Source organism: Typopeltis vanoorti, chromosome 21, assembly GCF_054136105.1.
Source record: "Typopeltis vanoorti isolate ZY-2024b chromosome 21, IOZ_Tvanoo_1.0, whole genome shotgun sequence".
Classification (NCBI taxonomy): domain Eukaryota; kingdom Metazoa; phylum Arthropoda; class Arachnida; order Uropygi; family Thelyphonidae; genus Typopeltis; species Typopeltis vanoorti.
The window spans coordinates 96,765,671-96,782,786 of NC_143569.1; the positions used below are offsets into that span (position 1 = coordinate 96,765,671).

Sequence of the window (17,116 nt, forward strand, 5' to 3'; positions counted from 1 at the left end):
CATTACCAGTAGGATCTTGGCAAAATCACTTTCTAAGGACGCTTCTTATTCGTAATGAAACATCGCACTGATTTCGTGCGATGTTATCATAGATCACTTCATTAATATAAGTGGATAAAAATGATTTGAAGTAAAATTTATCTTATGTATAATCTACTTACATTTAGCTTCACTTTCATGACTGTAACTGGTGGCGAATTACCTTTAAGAGTCGTGAGAAAAAAATGAAGAGAATAGAAAGATTTGTAATTGAAAGAACCATAACCAATTATTTAAGAAAACTGCATGTGATTAGATGGGAGAAGGTGATAGTTAAGTAGAATAACAAAAGTGCTGCGAAAGCTACTGGGGGTGGCAGTGTTTAGTAGACTTACTTTTTATTTCGGGTTGGTTAATTGGAGAAGCAATGATACTTTACTAAGGAACAATGATGTGGAGCAAACAATGATAAGGAACAAAACAAGGTGGTTTCCCGTTGCTTTTATTAGACAATAGGAAGTATTTCCCATCCATCTCCGTATGAGATCGACTAACTCACCTTTGAGTGAAAAGCCCAGATAAAGGTTCGTCGTGTCATAGGATTCAAACCCAGGTCTTTCCAACCGAAGGACTCCATCGAAATCAACTGAGCTATGAAGGCTAATCACAGATAACAACCCAATAATTGTACCAAAATATCTCTATAAATGTTGGCACGAATCTCTCCATTACTAATAATATATCATACCGCTAATGTGTCGGTAGCGATGCTATTATTTGTAAACTTGGGTTTAGATCCGTCTAAGATTGAGAACATTTTTTTTTCTCTCATGAAGGTGGAAAAAACACTCTTTAGTAGTTACTTTTCAGGTCGATGTTCACAGCAGCCTCTCACGTAAATTCCAAAGCGCCTCTGAATAGAAATGGGTGCAAGGTTTAACCCTTGGAATGACTGGTTCGAACCATTCTGTATTAACAGGCATCAATCTTCTTTTAAGCTTGAAAAAATCGTCGAAATATTTCAGGTCTGTTCATTGTTCCCATGTTTTCAGAAGCAACGTTTTAATAACACGACGTTTTTTTTTTAATGGTCGTAAATCGCAAAGGGCACAACACAAGATTACTTCTCAATAATGCAAGTTACAATTTTCAGGTGAATTATCAGTGTTTTACGATGCTAGGGAATTTCCATTTTTTTTATCGGAGAAAACAGGTAAGCGGGCTAAACGAATACACGCAATTCAGAATATAACACATTACTTTCTCTTCTGCCGTAATTCAAAAGAAACAACCAAATCTGAGGAGGAGAAAAATTACGCACTTTCAGTATTTTTTTATTAATTGGAATAAATGCCTCAACTTCGTCACAGCTGTGTTTTGTTGAATACCCCTCTATCTAGTAGCACAATCTACCGATGCTGATGTTAGAACTGAATCATATTTCTGATTCCTATCAGTACAATCATTAATCTGAAATAATAACAAAATGAACTTTGAACTTAATTGGTGGATGGACTGAGTCCTTGACTTTTTATCCATTCATCTGGATTTTAGATTGTGGGTGATGAGATTATTGTGGATAATTTACCCGCTTATTGTGAGCATTGAGGCTGTATCAGCTTTCTCTTGCGACGGAGAATTTCGGTTTTTTATGTTTGAAACGATCTGAGGGCTTGTAGTCCGCTGCCTGTCGAACTAACTGATTTGGGTGATTATCCGTGATTGTGAAGAATTTCTCTGCAATGCTTGTCATGTAGGTCTTAATATCTGAAAGATTGTCTTCTTGATGTAACTGGATGTTTCTGATGAACCATGGGGCATTAAATGCCATTCTTAGGCATTTATTGTGTATTATCTGAAGTCTGTTGATGTTGCTTTTAGTCGTGTGACCCCAGGTTGGAGAGGCGTAAGTTAGTTGCGGTCTGATTACCGATTTGAAAAGTAAGATTTTGTTGCTTATGCTTAGGAAGCTGTTCCTGTTCAAAAGTGGATATAGCTGTGCTATAGTCTGACCTGCCTTAGTGGCGACACTATCCATATATGACTTGAAGTTTAGACGTGTATGAACTCCCAGATATTTGTTTGAATTGCGCGAAAGGATGATTTTACCAAACATTTGTATGCTTGTATTCGGTTCTGCTTTACGTCTGGTGAAAAGTACTGCAGAGCTTTTGTTTGGATTAATTGCGATACGCCACTTGGTGTACCAATCCTCCAATTAATTGACTGCTCTCTCTGCAGCTTGATTGTGGACGGAGGGATCTGACTATAATGATTGTGTCATCGGCATATAGAACAGTGATAGCTGGGGACAGTTTGGGGTGATCTTCCATGTATATGGAGAAGAGTAGGAGAGATAGCAGAGAGCCTTGGGGGACTCCGGCCGTGATTCTCCTCTCTGTGGATCTGATACCGTTGAGTTTTATTTTAAATTTTGTGTTATTTAGATATGATTTGATAAGTAGAACTAGTGGTAATGGAATACCAACTTCGTGTAGTTTAAAAATTAGTCCGTGATGCCACACTCTATCAAATGCCTGAGTGATGTCCAGGAAAACTGCGCCAGAGTGTTGGCTCATATGTTCGATAACTCTGTAAATTTGTAGCGTTGTGGAGTGATATTTCCTAAAGCCGAATTGTTCATCTTTAATGACATGGTTGATATCTGTTGCCTCTTGAACCCGTGTGAGAATAGTACGTTCAGCTATTTTACCTATGCATGAAAGAAGGCTGATTGGTCTGTAATTTTCAGGAAGCTGTGTATTTTTTTCCCAGGTTTGGGAATTAGGAAAATGTCGGCAATTTTCCATCGCTCTGGGAAATAATTTAGCCGGAGGATCGCATTAATGATGGCTACCAGATGCATAAACCCCTTTGCGGGGGAAGTAACTTGAGTACCTTGTTTGTTATTCCATCTGGACCCCGAGCCTTTTGATTATTTAGTTTTCTTAAACTCTCATATATTTCTGTTGGTGATACGGATTTGTTATTGGATTGGAGTGAGGCATTTTGAGTTATTTTACGCACTTGGGTGTGAACTTTACTTATGAAATTTATATCTGTATTGATATAATTGGGGCTGCATTGTTTTTCTAAGCTGTCAGCAAATGCTTCAGCATTTTCCTCGTCGTTGTAGACAACACTAGATTCACCTTTTGAACGGAGTGATTTCAACATTTTCCATATTGATGGATCCTCTGTGTTTAATTGGTGAATTTTGTTATTCCAGAGTTGATTACGGTGGTCCATTAGGGCATATCGAACCTGGTTTTTTGCTCTATTGACTGCTTGTTTATCCGCTTAGTTCATTGTTCTCTGATATTGTCTTCTTAATCTGTTTTTCTATTGGATAAGACGTTTTATATCCTCTGGGAGTTTATTTGATGGTGCATATTTGGTTATATTTGTTAACTGTAGTTGTTTTTCAAGAGTTTTCATTTTCACTGCTTTTTCTATATCTTCGGCAGATGTTATATGCGGTATTGGACCAAGGTTTTCCTGAAAGGCTGAGGGAAGTTGTTTCCAATTTATAAATGTGGTGGTGTTTTCCATTAAATCTTGTATGGTGCCTAGTTATAATATGATGGGGTTATGATCAGAACTTAATTCGGTGGTTGCTGTGCGCTATGTTTTCTAATATAGCTATATCTAGTACATCAGGACGTCCGGTTGCTCCGTAATGTGTGGGTTCAGTGGATCCTATTACTGTTATATTTCTTGAAGTGGTGTAAGAGTTGAGTATTCTTCCGTTAATATTTGAGTTTCTGCTGTTCCAGACTGAATATTTGGCATTAAAATCTCCGGCTATAATCACTGCTCTGCCTGTATTTAGTATGACATCTAAGTCAGATTCAAGGAGTTTTGTATCTGGAGGTTGTAGGCTGCATATATCATAATGCTGCTTGGGTTTTCCATATGTATTTCTATTCTGTAGTTTCCATGTGTTCTGTTTGGGGTTCGGCTATTGAATTATGTTTTATGTTTCTTTTCACAAAGATGGCAGTGCCTCCACCTCTTGCAAAGCATCTGTTTGTACGGTAAGTGCTATAACAGTTGATTCTGATTTTGTCACTTGGACGAAGATGTGTTTCATTTATGAGGATGATGTCTGCTTGGATTTCTGCTGTAAACTCCTGCAGCTCCGGTAATTTGATAGATAAACCATTTGCGTTCCATGAAACAATTTGTAATGATTTCGGTTTTCTTTTAGACTTATCCATTAAGAATTTCCATGAAGAGTGATTGTGTATGCCTTAAGATGATATCCTTGGCTTCCTGAGTTGGGTTGGTTTGTCGGAGTTCAGCAAGCATTTCACCTAAGTGGCTTGTTATGTTCAGTAGGATAGGTTTGCTGTGACTGATTTGGTTTTGGGTGTTTTTGGAAGGTTGATCTTGTAACTTCAGCATACGATCTTCCATCCGTTGTGGAGACTATGGTTTGATGGGAGGACGTGCGTTCTTGAAGAGGTTTACTGGATTTGAGTTGTATCTTTTGGTTTTGGAGAAATGCTATACAGCCCCTATAGTTTGCAAGGCGTGGTCCTCAGCAGTTTTCACACTTTGCGGGAAGTATGCGGGGTTTATGGCATTCATTTGATGCGTGTTTGCCACCACATTTCATGCAACGAAATTCAGCTTTGCAGCATCGTAGTGCGTGCACAATCTTCTGGCATCTATGACACTGGGTTGTAGTTGCTTTATGTTTCAATGCCTCAACTTTTATGACTAGATCACAGATGGTTTGGAGATTGTATATATGTTTTTGGTCTTTACTTATTTCCACCATAATTAGGGGATAGGGTGTTTTATCAGCTGTCCGCATTCGGCTGACTTTAATTGGGCTAAATCCCTTAAATTGGAGATCCGCAGTGAGGTCTTCTATTTGTAATGTTTCAGTAACTCCCCTTAATACTAATTTAAAATTTTTCTCACTGTTGAGTGCAAAAGTGTGGTATGGCAGGTTGTTGTTGTCTAGAAGTTTGGTTATTTTTCTGTAGTCTGATGACGTTTTAGGTTGTATGCGAATCCCTTCTTCTGTGTTTGTGGCTTTCATGAAAGTGATATCTGAAGATTTCAGTGCGGATGCAACGGACGTCCAGTGCTCCTTGGCCCTTAGGATGACTGGGGGTACCCCTTCTTTAAGTTCATTATCTGGTTCTATCTCCGCTATTTTGGGTGTGTTTGCAGTAGAGGAGATTTTCCTTTTCTTTTTGACCGTTTGGAATTCTGTGTTGGTTTCCAAAAACTGCGCAGTATTATCTAGCGATGCAGCATCCTCTATATTCGTGGAGAGTCTTAATTCTGGTTCAGTCAACATACTTCCATCATTTAAATCATCCATTCTATCCTCTGTGACTGCTGTAGGAGGGAATGCATCTAACAGCTTTACTTTCCCTGGCCAGTTGTCGCTCACTAGTTTTCTTAATCTTAGAAATTCTCTGTAAACGTCTTCGAATATGCTTTCATTGAGAAGTTTTGACATGTCTGATAGGAGGTAATAACTCTGTCAGAATAAATTTTGAGAAATGGGTCCTAGAGCCGAATATAAATATCCCGTAGATCAAATCGATCTACCAGCATAGGTAGCAAAATTTTGCACTTAAAAGTTTTCTGAACAAAATTACTTACCGAATTTAAACCAAAACTCAAGACATTATTCGTCAAACTAAACGATATTATGTTCACTAGGCTTTATACGACTCAGCTAATCCTGATCTTAACTCCTAATCCGCGATAGCTACCTGGAATCAAAACGGAGATCGTCTTATCGTAATCACAACACTAACAAGCGAGCAATCATCTCTCCTGTTTTCTTTCGATCATTCTGCTTTATGAAGAAGTGGCTTATCAGTATACAAATATTAAAATGGTGTATTATTGTTATTATTATTATTAGTAGTAGTAGTAGGAGTAGTAAAAATTCTAGATTTTAAAATATTATTTTTAATTTAATAATTACTTATTCTGTATAGAAATTAAATATCATGATGTTTTTAATTCTTTGCATTTCAACATATATATGAATCTCATAAACACGACTAAAACCTCGCTCCAATTTCCTTAAGTTAAACTAATACTAAAAAAGCTAATTTAGAGATTGGGTATAAATATATTTCAGAAATATATTTGGAAATAAATTTCTGACGTTACTCTTATTCATTCAGGAATGAATTTTTAATGCTTTGATACAAATAATAAAATTACTTGAAACAATTATTATTATTATTATTATTATTATTATTATTATTATTATTATGGTCTATGAAAATAAAACGTGGATTGTCATTTATTGCTACAAGTGTTTGGTGATTCATTTATGTTTAGTATTTTAATTATATCATGAAATTTACAAATTCAGATCGTCAGATTAAACATTCATTTACCCAAAAGTACTATAAAACTGTACAAAGTACCGTCATAATCTCACTGCATTCACAAATAATGATCGTCTTTTGCATAATAACTGAATGTAACTACGTAAATATTAAAATCAATAAGACGTGCACGACAAAGAAATACGAATACTAAATGTGATGTCATGGTAACAGTTCTGACGTGCTGTCTTTGCATTTCGTTCTTGATAACAACTATCAAGAACGAACAAATATAGAGATGTAAAAAATGAAACGTCACAATGTTATAGTTCGATTTGTTGTAATACTCTTAATTTTTGTTCAAATGAAACAAATGGAATTTTTCACATTGGTTACCTGTCATTTTATTCACCCCATCGGAATATTCATGCCATCCAGTAAACTTAATTTCACACTAATTATCTTGTTTATTATTCGATTAGAATTATTAAGTAATATATTTTAACATTACACGCGCGCCTGCTGTGATAGTTACGTTCATTTCTTAAGTTTTGTAACTGCGGATAAATATATACCAATTCTGCTCTCTTTGATCAATTCACCTATCCGGCCTGCGCGCTCTCTTTTTCTGTCATTCTTTTCAAGCTAGTTTGCGACTTTACGATCCTCAGTACATGGTCAACTCACTTCCATTCTACATATTTTTATATCACTGGCAAATCTCCCCCCCCCTAATTTGTTTGTTTAATAACTCACCATTTATTATTGCCAAAAACAATTGAATATTTTGTGCAAATACTTTAATTGAAACGTGTTTATTTTGGTTTCTGCTTCTCTTGTTTTTTTATTAATATCAATGTCTCTGTTGTCCATATAATAGTAACTCTATCGAAGACCTTGATCAACCCATTGGTGGAAGAATTCTCTCCGCCATTTCATTCTATTTTCAGCTTTTCTATCCATTGCATTCCATCAATCCTATCAATTTCATTTAGCCATCTCTTCCATGGTCTTCTTCTTTTTCTATTGTCTTCTATAGGTCTTCACTTTGTTAATAATTAAGGCTATCTTGTGTTGTTATTTCCTGCAATATATCCACTGCATTTACAGTTTGAATGCATGGCATATTTGAGAATATTCTACACACCTATTTTTGATTTTTGCAAGTTTCACTACAGGTAACACATCATTGGTCGAAAGTTTTACTCTTCAAGCTAATTGGAAGCCTTTGAAGATAGACTATCTTTCATCCTCCCAAATCCAATCTATTTCTTTTGTTTATCCATGTCTTCTCTCTGATTCTGATTTTATTATATGAAAATTATCTTTTAAAGCAAGTTCATGTCTGCTTCATTCAAGTTTTAAATGTTCCAAGCTTACCGCATTGAAATGTTTAATTATTTTTTTCAGTCAAATTTATTATTAATAAAGAACTTTAGATCTTACCATTATGTGAACATGTCTCTTTTGTTATTATAACATTAAAGCCATTAGAGTTCTGCAATTAGGACTTCTCAATGCTATGGACACTAACGAGGTTTCTTTTTTCCCCCATTAACGAATGAATTAAAAATAAAGTAAAGAATCTGTTCTCTTCAATAAATTCCAGCAGTCTTTCCCAACCTTTAGACAGAATTTAAATTATAATTTTCACCTATGTTTACATTTAAGTTGTCCATTATAGCTAATTTCATTACTGTAATTTAAAAATTCTTCAAATTTACCATAAATTCTTCGACTTCTTTCTGAGCTATACTAAGCTCATAATTATATTTATAAAATTTTAATTTGATATCTTTTATTGAAAAGAAAACAGTCATTACAAATAAGGACATTTATTCCGATATTGACTTCTTAAAAGTTCTTAAAAGGACTGGCTAGATGGGCGAAGCAAGAATGCTTTTCACCTTCCCCATTATCTGTAGAGGACAGTGTAAGGATAGGATGTTATTGAGCTATATAAAGCTCTGATCATGGCAAGTGAGTAACAGCAATAGCCGAGCCTCAGTTAGAACTTCATTGGCTACGGCATTACCATCCATTACCCTCCCTGGGTACCCATTTTAGTCGCTCCGTAAGACATGTATGAGTTACATTGTGGCTTATATGTAAGTAAAGCCGTCTCTAAAAATTAGGACGATCCCTAGACCACTCCATAGTTGCCGAAAGACCGTCCAACTCAGCATTGGTTCCACTCAGTGACTGGCCCCCACCAACGAGTAGAACTACTCATATTCCAGGGAATTGCGTCCACTGACGAGGCCCCTTAGTGCCATGCAGCAGAACACCCTCCCCAGAAACTCAAAATGCTCTCTCAGAGCAAACCCCCCGAAATCATCCCCCCCCCTCACCGGCAGCAAAATTCCGGAAGAATCTGAGAGAGCGAACTCTCGAAACTCAGTGTCCATTTTAGTCGCCTCTTACGACATGCATGGTTTTTCATTGGGGCTTATATGCAAGTAAATTGTCTCTAAAAATTAGGACGATCCTTAGACCACTACACAGTGGCCGAGAGATAGCCCAGTTCAGCGTTGGCTTTACTCAGTGACGGATCCCTCCACCTCCGAGCAGAACCACTCATATTCCAGGGAAAATGCCTCCACTGACGTGGCTCCTCATGGGCCACGCCGGAGAACAACCTCCCCAGAAACTCAAAATGCTCTCAGGAAAAAACCCCGAAATCAGTCCCCCTCACCAGGAGCAAAATTTCGGAAGAAACCTGAGAGAGCGAACTCTCAAAACTCAGCGTCCATTTTATTCGCCTTTTTATGACACGCATAGGTTTCGTCAGCGCTGGCCAACACACGGGAAGGGAAAATAATGACTTATATTATATAGTCCTTATAAGGACTGGCTTAAAGGGGCGAAGCAAGAATTCTTCTCATCTTCCCCGTTATCTGTAGAGGACAGTGTAGGGATAAAGCGTTATTGAGCTATTAAAGCTCTGATCATGGCAAGAGGGTAACAGCAATAGCCGAGCCTCAGTTAAAACTTCATTGGCTACAGCATTGCCATCCATTACCCTCTAAGGGCATTAACCACCGCATCTCACGGTGGATTCACCTCCTTACCTAATGACTTCTTAAGTTCTTAAAAGAACTGGGCGATGAACTGAGTCCTTGATTGTTTATTCCGTCATCTGAATTAAGAAAATCTGTGTGGACGGAATGTTATGAGCTAAACGCTCTAGTCATGGCTGGGTAACGGCAATAGCCGAGCCTCAGTTAAAATTTCATTGGCTATAGCATTGCCATTTGTTGCCCTGGAAGTCCTAAAAAGGACTTTTTTTTTAAACTTCCTAATGACTTCTTATCTTATATATCTTATAAGAACTGGGCGATGGACTGAGTCCTTGACTCTTTATCCCGTCATCTGATTGAAGATAATCTGTGTGGATGGAGTGTTATTGAGCTAAGAAGCTCTAGTCATGGCTGGGTAATGGCAATATAGCCGAGCCTCAATTAAAATTTCATTGGCTACAGCATTGCCATTTGTTACCCTGGAAGTCCGAAAAAGGGCTTTTTTTTCTCATCGGAATTCACACCTCCCTAATGACTTCTGACAATTGACAATTGACATTTATGTCTTTAGGGGTGAAGCAAGATGCTTTTCATATTCCCCGCTATCTGTTGTGGTTGCAGTGAAGGTAAAATTTATGAGCAGAATGCTCGCCCTGATTGGGCATGGAGATTATGCATCACTAAAGGAGGCCAATATAGCTTTTGGTCTTCTATATTTGAATATGTCCGTTGGATCGTATGCTGTAGCTTGTTGAACCAAATCGTTGGGATGTGTGGACGTCTTTAGGAAAAACTTGGTGGCTAAGGATCGTAGAAAAGAGAAGATATAGGGAATATTTGTGTCTCTGTGGAGTTGAATGTTTCTAACATACCACGGAGCATTCAAAATCATTCTCAGGCACTTGTTCTGCACTCGCTGTATTTTGATGATGTTAGCATTAGAGGCGTGGCTCCAGGCCGGAGAGGCATAGGTGATTATAGGACGAATCGTCAACTGGTATAGCTGCAATTTGATTCTGTTGCTGAGCTTGCTATTTCTATTAATTAGCGGATAGATCTGTGCTATGACTTTAGATGCCTTTGTGCATGCAGACTTGGTGTGTTGATTGAAAGATAGCTTTTTGTCGAGAATTACACCCAGGTAATTTGTTTCTGACTGCCAGGGAATTTTAATATTGAATAGTAACAAATCTCCTACAGGAGACATTGGCCTTTTTGAGAAAAGAACGGCTGAGCTTTTCTGGGGGTTGACTTCCAATCTCCCTAATGACTTCTCTCATTTGAAAAGATTACTATATTTTTAGCATATCTAAATAAAGTAGGTGTTTTGCTATATTTTTTAAAATAAATTTAAAATAATTTATTCTCCAAATAAAATATTATGTTATGCAAGATTACTTTTAATTCTATTTGTAATTTTATAGAAGTATCAGTATAAATGTCACCAGCAAATCATTTTCCTGGATTCCAAATAAAAATATACTACGTGTTAAAATGTATAGTCACCAGCACGCCGCCAGTTACCTTACGTATGTCTGTGGAACGATAACTTTCATCTTTCAAATTAATGGAAAATGATCTAAATCAAGTATACTACAAAAAGAATTAGTAAGTGTTAGTTACTAATAAACAATGGAACGTTGTACTTGCCAAGAAGTAAAACGTGCATAACAGTATTTCTTCTTTCTTAATTCCTTCCTCTTCTACCTTTTACGGTATCGAGTTTTTTTTTCCAACTATTAACCGCAACCGTAATTCAAGCATAAGGTGGTAAGCCCTATGTTTCTTGGTGTGTCCAATATCTGTAGATGCGTGTGTTCACGGGACCGGTTTGCCGAGAACAAAAAAACGCGAGTTTACGGGTGAAAAAAAAAACCTTTTAAAAAGGACTTTTTTCTCCCACCAAAACCGCAATTCATTTGTATCCCTTTTAATTATAGTTCCTTAAAGTTTTATTTAAAATGGCGTATGAGAAATATTTAGATTAAAGTTGGATCATTCTGAAATTTTGAACAATACATAAATACATTAGTGAATAAATTAATCTTTTCACTCATATTTTAGAGAAAAAGTTTAATTTTTCTCTTAAAAAAAGTTAAACTCCAACTTTGCTAAGTATTTAATACATGCTTTTCTATTCCTAATAAGTTTATTAATTCTCTTGGGCATGGACTCTACCAACGGACAACACATTTTTAATATTTCTGCATCTGGAAACCATACTATTATAATGGATTGCATTATCCTTTGTTTCACAATTTCATTTTCCAAGTCTCATTTTCACTGTGTCCTACAATTTACTATTGGGTTATTGTCCGGAGAGTCTCGCCCCATGTCACACTTTTTTTTTAAGTGTCTCATGGAGCGGCATCCTGTTGGAAGATGAGTTCTTTGTCTTTCTGATTTTGGACTGCGATGTGCAAACAATCAGAGAACATCTTTTTAGTTGAAAGGAGTTTGTTGAAAGTGGGCGGGAGAAGTTTTATCAGCCGCTAATTTGCGAACATTGGATACTCGATCTCCTTGGACAAAGAAATGTCCCTCATCTAAGAATATGACCCTCTTTCACTTCTCAACAGTCCAATCTTTGTCACTTTTTCCTACTGGAACCTCTTTTTCTGCATAGCCATCATCAACTGTTTTTTTTTTTTTGGTCTGTGGACCGTCCTCTCTGCTTCCAGCAATCTTCAATAGACTGTCATGTCAGAAACACTAACCTCAAATAGCTGCCAAGTCTCTATTTAAGTCTACAGCAGACAATCTTGGATTCTTTTCTACCTAGTAAACGTAAGTGTATGTGTAATTTTCCTTTTTCGCCCTCATTTTCGTTTTCTGTCAGGAGAAAGGTACATGTCTCCCTAAACCTCTTTAAAATCGCATTGACAGTATCTAAACCAACACCACACTCACTGGCAATTTGTCTTTGAGTCATGGATGCTGAGAAAGAATGCATATCTTTGAACGCTTTCTTGGAGATGCATCGATTTTATTGGTAAGCAAAATGAATAAAGCACTACCATCAACTTATTTACACTATTAAAAATACACAACACTATTAATAAATATCGTAGAAACAGTTAAAACGCGCAGAACTCAACTTAACCAAAATAGTGAACTAAAAAAACCAAAAGCGAAAATAGCAAACCGAAACACAAACCAATATTATTGTGAACTGAAACAAAAACTAACCAAAAACTTGAACTAAAATTCGGCTTGTTCGGTTTAATTTGTTTCATACTGTATAATTACTGTGTCTTAAATTTTATGTCGTTAACAACAGTCGGTTCCTCATGGAACGGCTTTATAAAGAAACATGTGAAACTTTACTTCTTTCTCCTAACTTAAACAGATCCGACGGCTTACGTCTATCCCCTTTATGGGAGATAGTACTTTATAAATCAGCTAATCTTTCCTAACTTTTTTTTTTTTGTTAGGAAATTTATTGACCTTTTTAGTTATCTTACACCAGCTACTTAGGTGGCGCTTTTTGGAATTGTCAGTTATTGTTTAATTTGAGCTTAATGTACTGAAGATGCCTGTGACTCACAGGCGAAAATTATACTATTAAATAATCTTTGTACGTGAATTTTTTCCGTTATTAATTTTGTATCGATATGTCTACTCACGGTATACCTCTTTTAAAACTTAACTATTGAAGATTATTACACATGTAAGAAAGATTGCATCTTATTACTTTTCCCATATCAAATCATTAAAAAAAAAGTGCTAATACGGCCTTTCATGTCTTAACCGATTGACAAATTTTGATGAAATTTAGATTCCATACAAAAAGTTACTGCGAAAATTCAAAATGTATTGCATAATTTATACATTCTTACACATATGAACTCCAGAGAGAAATTGACTATTTAGTTACAATCTACCATTGAAATGCAATCTATCACTCTCCTACCTTTACCTCTCTGTTAGGTTATGCTAACCGCAAAACCTTCGAAATGCCAAATATTTCATTAGCAGCTGTGAGGTGAAAACATTTGCTTAAAATTTCATATTCTGTGCATTAATTTGGTGGAATTGCGTAAGTATATTCAAACGGTATTAGCACACGAAAATCTCCATTTGTCAAACCACTGATTAAAAGAGACCTTTGTCTGCAGTGCGGTTTATTAATGACGAGTGAACGACTTTTAATGAGATTGTCGTACGATTAGAGTTTTATTAACAGAGCAGCTGATAGAATATTAGTATAATATCATATAATTGTTTGCAGATTGATTTTAGAGCAGATGGGTAATAGTTTCCATATGATATTTAATTAATCGAAGTTCATCATTAAAATGAGAAGATTGGTTTCATTGCAAACTCGACAACATTGTTCGCGTGTGTAAATTCAGTTTAGTAGTAAAGGTGTTTAGTTGAAGTTAGCATTAGGCACACTCCGGGGAAAAATACATATGAAAATAAAAATATTCCTAGTAAACAACAACAACAACAAACGTTGTACATTTCTTTAGTCCTTATAAGGACTGGCTTAAAGGGGCGAAGCAAGAATGCTTTTCATCTTCCCCGTTATCTGTAGAGGACAGTGTAGGGATGAGGTGTTATTGAACTATTAAAGCTCTGATCATGGCAAGAGGGTAACAGCAATAGCCGAGCCTCAGTGAGAACTTCATTGGCTACGGCATTGCCATCCATTACGCTCCAAAGGGTATTAATCACCGCATCTCACGGTGGATTCTACCGGATTTAAATTAAATCCTCTACATTTCTTTAAACATTAACATTTCTGGCTAGATGGGTGAAGCGAAATTGCTTTTCATATTCCCCTTTGTCTTGTATGTACATTTCTTTAGCTAAAATGTTATTTTAATGATTATAGTGGCTGTAATAATTGAAAAGGTGTTCTAGCATTCCTCCAAAAATAAACATAAATATCTAGAAAAAGGAATTAATATCATATAAATAAGATAAAATTTATCAAATCCATTATTATTTTAGAAATAATATTTTATTTAATTATATTTATTATCATAATTTTTAGTTTATTGTTGAACATTGTATAACCTTAATCTTCGGTGGTATTATTATTAGAATCATAATTTTTAGTTTATTGTTGAACATTGTATAACCTTAATCTTCGGTGGTATCATTATTAGAATCTGCACGTCGTATGTATCTTCAATTAGTGAGTAGCTCAAATTTTCTTGTGTATAGTTTATTTAATACAAATTGACCGACTACTTAATGATGTGTCAATGTGTACGTCACAGTTTATATCTGTACTTTGTGTGTGTGTGTGTGTGTGTGTGTGTGTTTCTAAGGTCTGTAATGCAAGACGAATTTTTGCTTGAGTTGGCAGTCTTTTCTTTCGATATTTGTGTTGTACAACTTTGGTGAGACTGTTTACCCACATTTCCTTTAGTGTGCACAAGAATTGTACCAAGACTCTTCAGGCTATTGTGCTTGGTTCCTTTTAATCCCATTGGGACGACTTAGTCAGCGCTTCCGTCTTTCACTTCTGACTAAAAAAAAAAAAAAAAGAATGAAAGAAAAAGAAATAATAATTTTGCCCTAGACTTACACTAAGCATTCTAAACAGGTAGAAGTAGACTCAAGTTGTACATCGATCTGAGAAAGCACAGAAGTAAATAATGGGAACTGACGAGAATATCTTTGCTTACATAATAGCAAGTGATTTACAAAAGTGGGGAACTTGGAAATAATTTTCTAAGAGAGACAGATAAGCAAGAAATGGAACGTAGCAAAACAGATATGTAAAATGCTATTGAAACATTTTGGTACTATTGTAAAAACATTCTTAACTTTAATACCATTTATGTAACAATCCCTGACACAACTTGAAATATGATACTGTGATGTAACCCATGTATATTCCTTTTCCGAGTTTTTATTTATAATTTTCCAAGTTATTCCCTTAGTTACAAAGAAAGAATATAATAGAGAATGCTTGTATAGTCGATAAAAGGAATGGCGAAATCCATTTTCCTTATTTTTGTTCCCTCCACTAGATGTCGCAATCAGTGGAGATTCCATGATTGAATAATAGTATGATTGATATCTGCCATAACCAATGAACTGTACCTGCTGAGAGCAATAACGCCTTTTGCGTCATCATGTACCTGTTGTTCGCACGAAACTAAACTTCTACTTCGATCTGCAAGCAACTTCGGAGTTCTATATATATGAAACGTCAATACAGAAAAACATAGCAACGAAACTAATATTTTATAAGAACAGTTCGATATGTTGCTTTTCTTGGAAGCGAAGATTCTCCTATTTGATATTTGCATTTTGGAATATTTCTCTCCAGTTATAATTCCCTATTTTGTTTTCTTCTATTTTAAACATTTTCTATTTAAAACAATTCGAAATTTTCGAAGTTTCAGCATAAATTTATTGAAAATACTGTATGAAGCCTATCACAAATACTAAATTCCCGGATGAGGATGACGTCATCACCCGGGAATTTAGTGCAATGTATAAAAATATGTTATCACTACTGATAACCATTTATTTACAAATTCTGTTTAAGTTTCCTAACTTATGATTTTTTTTGTTTTGTTTTTAAATAGCTTCGAATTTCCTCCATAGTCGAGTGATAATCCAAACTAGGCATTTCTAAAAATTCGTTTTATAAGTCGAGTTTGATGTAGAACAGCAAAAGTAATCTTGCTTTATATCTCGACAAACAAATCAACTGTATGACATTATTACACAGATGATAAAACTCCACCTACTTTGGGAGCGGTACAAATTTTTCAAAAGACATCACTTATCCGGATATCGCTAAAGATGTCACCGTAAAATGGGTGGAGTACTAAAGCAGATAAAAAATTCATATTCCTGTCACTCTAGCTCGATGTCCTCATTTCTGCAGTATTTTTCTAACTTTATAGAAAAACTTTGAATCACAGCACCCCCTGGTGAAGAAGTAATAAAATGAAATTCAAAATAAAATGATGGACATTTTTCTGTATTTTTATATCAACAATAATAATATTAATATAAGTTTTAACACAAATTATATTCTCGATTATTATTTAATAAATATTTAGATTTTGTAAAATTAGCTTAAATATTGTTTATTAATATAATACACCAAATTTTATTTTATATAAATCTCTTAGTTATAATTCTTGTGAAGGAAGAATTGATTAGTGGTGTCATGTAATGTAATAAGGTGAATTATTTAAGTATGATCTGTTCTAAGTTTTCTAGATTATATATTTCTACTCATTCTCCAATTCAGATTTAATTTATGAATTCAATAAGTCTCTCAATTTAAAATAGACACATTTGCAATAGCTAACAGGGAGGTTTTGAGCAGAACTTGGGGATAAATTTAATTGATCAACTTCTCTGACATCAGACTGCCTTGCTCTACAACGCTATCTTGTTTAATGGGGCACAACAGACGCTCTCCTGTCACTAGTAATGATCTATTCTACCGGCCTGATTTATTGCTATCCCTTGTGAACTCGGAGGTCGCATTGACGTGTTTGCTTAAGCACAGGAAAATACGATTTTAAACTTCGTCTAAACTAGGATCTAGAAATTTTTCATGCGAATTAGATATGAGATAGCTGTTATTAGTGAACTCATTTTGCTAAAAGTAGTTTTTCTGTCTTAGAAATCACTCATAGAATAGGAAAGTGCGTCGTGTAGATACAATAATGTTGATTTAATCAGAAGTAATGTGCAGCAATCCTTGCACCCATCTACAATGCATCTTTCATCTCAGCGATCCATCCAAGCATCTAGCAGTGCATTCTATGCAGTTTACGATACATTTATTTTTCGCCAAGCAAGTTGACCAAACAG

At 35.5% G+C, this 17,116-nt stretch overlaps 1 protein-coding gene across 1 annotated transcript in view; it reads left to right on the top strand.

The window, feature by feature from the left end:
• LOC150095131 (uncharacterized) overlaps positions 1 to 17,116 on the top strand; it is a 343,889-nt gene that overhangs the window by 227,725 nt on the left and 99,048 nt on the right. The gene's annotated exons all lie outside the window — the stretch shown is intronic.